Here is a 7,212-nt window from a genome sequence, read left to right as displayed (position 1 = left end):
GTCAAAGTCTGTATGCAGTCCATGACATTACGGGGCTTCCAGGTTGGTGTGTGGAATCAGAGAGGGCAAAGTCCTAGTGTCAGCTGTACGAAATTCTGGCTGTGGGGATCTTAGACATTTTGCATTCACTCTCCAAGCCTCCATTTCTTTATCTCTGATAATAACACCTCCCTTGTAGACTGGTTGTGAATATGAGAAGAGATTGCACTCAAGGAAACCCCTTTTAGTTCAGGGACAGGGATCTGAATGGCTGAAATGTTTCATCTCTGGGGGTTGCTCTTACATGCTCTTCAAATCCTCCAAGGTCAAGGCTGTTTCCACTGGTTTCTCCCAGCTGTGTCCAAATCACATTCGGCCATTCATTCCCAGCTGCAGTGCTGTTTATGAGGCACTTCATGAGGTCTTGGCATTAGTAATAGCATCCCCTTTCACTTTCAAAAGTATCCTGGCTTGCACGATAAATTATTTGGTCACCTTAGTTGGTGTTCACATACTGAGCATATAGTCTCCTAGCTAAAAGGCCAGGAGAAAACATATACATTACCTGTACTGCTTAGGAATGAAATGTGTGTGTGTGTGTGTGTGTGTGTGTGTGTGTGTGTGTGTGTTTGTAAAAGAGAGAGAGATGTTTCTGAGACAATAGAGGCTCTACTACATCAGAGCTGCGTAGGGCACTTCTGTTAATAGAGGTATGCATATATATGAGAAGGAGGTATTCCAATAAATGTTAGTCCCCCACTCCCTGCTTTTCCAAAGACCTGGAGGATTTTCAGGTGTAGGCATTGACTAAGGACAACAAAATGTAGACAGCTACATGGAAACAATTGTGAACACTTGTATTTGATTCTATTATTGCTGCCTCCAAAGGAAAAGGGAAGTCCCTTCAACACCACTTGTGATTGATTCACAAGCAGAAACTGTGCCTTTAATAACTCTAAGCCACAGGTCCTGAGAGTTTAGTAAGGTCCAGGATAAGGGCCTGTCTCATGGAAATGGAAAATCCAGACTTCCTTATATGTGAGGACAGGAGAGAGGGTGCAGAAAGAAACAGGGGGCCAGAGTGATGTGGAGAAGCCCCTTGTTGAAGAGTTATACTGAGAAGTGCTAAATATAGTAGACTATTATTCTCCTGTAGAGCTCTGGAAAAGATGTTTGACAACTGAAAACAAAAATTATGATATTTTCTGATGAGGTTCTCCAAGTATGTAGACGTAGATGTAATATATTAGACAACTGCAACATAATAAGTGAAGGATAAAGGGACCAATCTGGTGGTAATATATATTCCACTTGAAGTGGTAAAGTACTAATTCCAACTAAACTGTGAAAACTTAATTATGCTATTGTAATCGCTAGTATAACCAAAAATATACTAAGATAAAGTCCAAAATGTGATATATAAATTTAAATGGAATACTAAAAAAAGTTCAAATAGCCCAAAAGAAGGCAGAAAATGGAAAACAGAGAAACAACAACAAAAAAAAGAGAGAACAAGCAGAAAACAAATAATGAAATAGTAGACTTAAATTCAAACATATCAATAATTACATTAAGTGTAAGTGGTCTAAAAAAACCAAATAAAAAGAAGAGTTTGTCAAAATGAAGGAAAAGCATGAACCAAATATATATTGTCAACAAGAAACTCACTTCAAATAAAATGATATAGGCAGGATAAAAGTACTGGCTCAGACTTTCAGCTCAAAGGAAGACAAGGTGTAACTCTCTTCTGTCCTCCCACCTCTGGGTTCATCTGACACTAGCTGCCTCTGTCATGCCACCCAAGTGTGACCTCAATGGGATCAAAGTTATGAACCTCAGGTACACCTGTGAGGAAGTCAGTGCCACGTCTTCCCTGGCCCCCAAAATCATCCTGCTGGATCTGTCTCCAAAAAATGTTAGTGATGACATCACCAAGACAACTGGTTACTGGAAGGGTCTAAGGATTATAGAGAAACCATTCAGAACAAAGAGGCCCAGATTGAAGTCGTACATTCTGCCTCTGCTCTGACCACCAAAGTCCTCAAGGAACCACCCAGAGACAGAAAGAAGCAGACAAACAGTAAGCACAGTGGAAATATCACTTTTGATGAGATTGTCAACATTGCTTGACAGATGCAGCACTGATCTTTAGCTAGAGAACTCTCTAGAGACATTAAAGAGGTTCTGGGGACTGACTAGTCAATGAGCTGTGATTTGATGGCCTTCATCCTCATGGCATCCTAGATGACATCAACAATGGTACAGCAGAATGCACAGCCAGTTAAAAACTACAAAGGAAAATATTTCACTAAAGGATTATTTGACAACAACAACAAAAAAAAGGTAATGAGATGGAAGAAGACACATCATGGTAACGCTAAGCAAAAGAAAGCTGGAGTAACTATGTTATTATCAGACAAAGTAGACTTCAGAGCAAAGAAAATTACCAGAGATAAAGAGGGACGTTACATGGGCTGAAAGGGTCAGTTGACTAAGAAGACATAACAATCCTAAATGTGCATGAACTTAATAACAAAGCTTCAAAATACATGAAGCAAAAACTGACAGAACTGAAAGGAGAAATGGACAGGTTCACAATTGTAGTTGAAGACTCGAACACTCCTATCTCCTTAATTGAAAAAACAAATTAAAAATCAGCAAGGCTATAGAACAGAGTTTCTCAACTTCAGAACTATTAACATTTTGGACTGAATAATTATTTCTTGTGGGGGACATGGGCTGTTCTGTGGACTGTAAGATGTTTAGCAGCATTCCTGGTCTCTACTACTACATGTCAGCAGCATCTTCCCCCAAGTTGTGACAATCAAAAATATCTCCAGACATTTACAAATGTCCCCTGAGAAAGAAGGGCAAAACCACTACCAGTTGAAAACCACTGTTATAGAAGAACTGAACAACATCATCAACAAACTGGATCTAATTGACATGTATAGAAAACTCCACCCAACTACAGAATAATATGTATTATTTTTAATTGAACTTGGAACACTTACTAGGATAGACTATATCCTGAGTTACCAAGATATACTATAACCTGAGTTATAAAACAAGCCTGAACACAGTTTTTCAAATTGATAATTATATAAAGAATGTCCTCTGACCATAATAGAATTAGACCTGAAATCAGTGACAGAATGATAATGGGCAAGTCTCCAAACACTTGGAAATTAAACAGCAAGCTTTGAAATAATCCATGTGTCAAAGAAAAAATCTCAAGGGAAATTTAAAAATGTTTTGCACTGAACAGAAATGAAAATGAGATATAAAAATTTGGAGGGGCTTCCCTGGTGGTGCAGTGGTTGAGAGTCCGCCTGCCGATGCAGGGGACACGGGTTTGTGCCCCGGTCCGGGAAGATCCCACGTGCCGTGGAGCGGCTGGGCCCGTGAGCCATGGCCGCTGAGCCTGCGCGTCCGGAGCCTGTGCTCCGCAACAGGAGAGGCCACAACAGCGAGAGGCCCGCGTACCGCAAAAAAAAAAAAAAAAATTGGGGGAGTGCAGCTAAAATGGTGCTTAGAGGAGACTTTACAGCATTAAGTGTGTATAACATAAGATAATAAAGGTCTCAGATCAATAATCTAAGCCATCACCCAGAAAAAAAGAAGAGCAAAATAAACCCAAAGCAAGCAGAAGGAAAGAAATAATAAAGAGCAAAAATCAATAAAATTGAAAGCAGAAAAAACAGTACAGCAAATCAATGAAACCAAAAGCTGGTTCTTTGACAAATTAATAAATCAGATAAACTTCTTGAAAAACTGACAAAGAAAAAAGAGAGAAAATACAAATTACCAATATCATGAATGCAAGAGGGAATAACACTACAAAGCATACAGACATTAAAAGGATAATAAAGGAATAATACAAACAACTCTATGTACATAAGTTTGATGAACTAATTTAAATGGACCAATTCCTCAAACACCATAAATTACCAAAACTCACCCGAGATGAAAGTATAACATGAATAGTCCTAACTATTAAGGAAATTGAATTTGTAGTTAAAAATCTTCCAGAAAAAACAAATCTCCAGCCCCAAATGATTTCACAGTGAATGCAACCAAATATTTTTAAAGAAATAACACCAATTTTACACAATCTCTTCCAGAATATAAAAGAGGAGGGAAACAATTCCTAATTCATTTTGCAAACCCTGCATTACCTTAATACAAAAACAGACGAAGACAGTACAAGACAAGAAAACTACAATTCAATATACCTCATGAACATAGGTGCAAAAATCGTCAACAAAATATTAGAAAATCAAATCCATCATTAGACAAAAAAAATGAAACACCATGAGCAAGTGGGCTTTACCATGGGGAGGCAATTCAATGAGAAAATGATTTTAATAAAATTTAACATTCATTCGTAATAAAAACTCTCAGAAAATTGTGAATAGAAGGGAGGTGCCCCAACCTGTTAAAGGGCATAAGAAAGAAAGAGATAAAGGCAGGAAGGCAGGCAGGAAGGAAGGAAGAAAGAAGGGAGGGAATGAGGTAGGGAGAAGGGAGGGAAGAAGGGAGGAAGAAAGGAAGAAGAAGAAAGAGAAGGAGGGAGGGAGGAAGGGAAGAAGGAAGGAAGGAAAGAAGGAAGGAAAGAAGAAGAGGGAGGGATGAAGGGAGAGAGAAAGAAAGAAGGAAAGAAAGAAAGGAAGAAAGAAGGAAGGGAGGGAGAGAGGGAGGGAGGGAGAAAAGAGAGAGAAAGAAAGAAAGAAAGAAGAAAGAAAGAGAAAGAAAGAAAGGGAGAAAGGAATGAAAGAAGGAAAGAAAGAAAGAGAGGAAGGAACAAAGGAAGGAAAGAAAGAAAAGAAAAGCTAATGTCATAATTAATGGTGAAAGACTGAATGTCTTTCTCCCAAGATTTAGAACAAGCAGGCAAGAATGTCCATTCTCACTACTCCTAGTCAACAGCATACCTGGAAGTACTAGACATTGCAATAATGCAAGAAAAATAAGAGGTAAACAGATTGGACAGGAAGAAATAAAATTATCCTTACTTGCAGACAATATGATTATTTACATAGAAAATTCCAAGAAATCTATTTTTTAATTCCTGGGACTAAATGTAAATTTAAATCTCTAGTGTAGCAAAGTTGCAGACACATGGATGTATGCAACTTAATATTTCTATATTTTAGCAGTGAACAATTAGAAACCAAAAGGTTTTTAAGATATCATTTAAAATATTGTCCCCAAATGAAACACTTAGGTATAAATCTAACAAAGTATGTACCAAATCTGAATGGGGAAAACTATGAAATACTTATGAAAGACCTTAAATACATAAATAACTGAAGACATACCACATTCATGAATTGGAGCAGTCAACGTAATAAAGATGTCAACTCTAAAAATTTATTTATGGATTAATTTTCTATTATAATCTTCAGTAGCAATTTTTGTAAGTAAATCTAGATCATTCTAAAATATATATGATAAAAAAAACAAACAACCCAATCCAAAATTGGGCAGAAGACCTAAATAGACATTTCTCCAAAGAAGATATACAGATTGCCAATAAGCACATGAAAAGATGCTCAACATCACTAATCATTAGAGAAATGCAAATCAAAACTACAATGAGGTATCACCTCACACCAGTCAGAATGGCCATCATCAAAAAATCTACAAACAACAAATGCTGGAGAGGGTGTGGAGAAAAGGGAATACTCTTGCACTGTTGGTGGGAATGTAAATTGATACAGCCTCTATACTGGAGAACAGTATAGAGGTTCCTTAAAAAACTAAAAATAGAACTACCATATGACCCAGCAATCCCACTACTGGGCATATACCCTAAGAAAACCATGATTCAAAAAGAGTCATGTACCACCATGTTCATTACTGCTCTGTTTACAATAGCCAGGACATGGAAGCAACCTAAGTGTCCATCAACAGATGAATGGATAAAGAAGATGTGGCACATATATACATTGGAATATTGCTCATTCGTAAAAAGGAATGAAACTGAGTTATTTGTAGTGAGGTGAATGGACCTAGAGTCTGTCATACAGAGTGAAGTAAGTCAGAAAGAAAAATCAAATACTGTGTGCTAACACATATATATGGAATCTAAAAAAGATTCTGAAGAACTTAGGGGCAGGACAGGAATAAAGACACAGACGTAGAGAATGGACTTGAGGACGCGGGGAGGGGGAAGGGTAAGCTGGGACGAAGTGAGAGAGTGGCATGGACATATATACACTACCAAATGTAAAGTAGATAACTAGTGGGAAGCAGCCGCATAGCACAGGGAGATCAGCTTGGTGCTTTGTGACCACCTAGAGGAGTGGGATAGGGAGGGTGGGAGGGAGACGCAAGAGGGAGGAGATATGGGGATATATGTATATGTATACTGATTCACTTTGTTATAAAGCAGAAGCTAATACATCATTGTAAAGCAATTATACTCCAATAAAGTTGTTTTTTAAAAAGTAAAATAAAATTTAAAATAAATTTTTAAAAATAATAAGAAAAATATAAAACATAAAATGTATATGAAAAGGCAAAGGAACTAGAATAACCAAAACCATTTTTTAAAGAAAAATAAAATTGGATGAATCACCCTGCCCACTTTTAAGACTTACTATACACAGCTACAGTTATTTATACTGCATTGTATTAGTAATGGGACTGACATATAGATTAAAGGAAGAGAATAGAGACAACAGAAATAGACCCATATAAATAATAGTCAATTGTTTTTTGACAAAGTGCAAATGCACTTCAATGGATAAAAGATAATCTTTTTAAAAAATGGTGTTTGAACAATGAAACTTGACTTAAACCATATGCCTTATACAAATATAGATCATAAATCTAAGTGCAAAATATGGAAATATGAAACGTTGTGAAGAAAACATAAGAGAAAATTCTTTGTATCCTGGAGTTAGGCAAACAGTTCATACACTTGACACCAAAATCACCAAAATCAATGTATAAAAGATTAGTAAATTGGTATTCATCACATTTTAAAATTTTTGTTCTGCCAAAGACACTTTAAAAAGACAAACTACAGACTGAAGAAAATATTTGCAAATTATATATACCTGACAAAATACTTGTATCCAGAACATATAAAGAGCTCTCAAAACTCAACAGCAGGGATTTCCCTGGTGGTGCAGTGGTTGGGAGTCTACCTGCTAATGCAGGGGACACATGTTCGAGCCCTGGTCTGGGAGGATCCCGCATGCCGCGCAGCAGTTGGGCCCTTGA

General features: G+C 37.2%; 1 pseudogene; it reads left to right on the top strand.

The window, feature by feature from the left end:
- The first annotated feature begins 1,771 nt into the window (after window positions 1-1,771).
- Window positions 1,772-2,264, top strand: LOC136120968 (large ribosomal subunit protein uL11-like; annotated as a pseudogene).
- Window positions 2,265-7,212: the final 4,948 nt, after the last annotated feature.

The sequence above is a fragment of the Phocoena phocoena genome, chromosome 3 (assembly GCF_963924675.1).
Source record: "Phocoena phocoena chromosome 3, mPhoPho1.1, whole genome shotgun sequence".
NCBI classification, from domain to species: domain Eukaryota; kingdom Metazoa; phylum Chordata; class Mammalia; order Artiodactyla; family Phocoenidae; genus Phocoena; species Phocoena phocoena.
The sequence above is the reverse complement of the archived record's forward strand: the minus strand, read 5'-3'. Positions and strand labels throughout refer to the sequence as shown.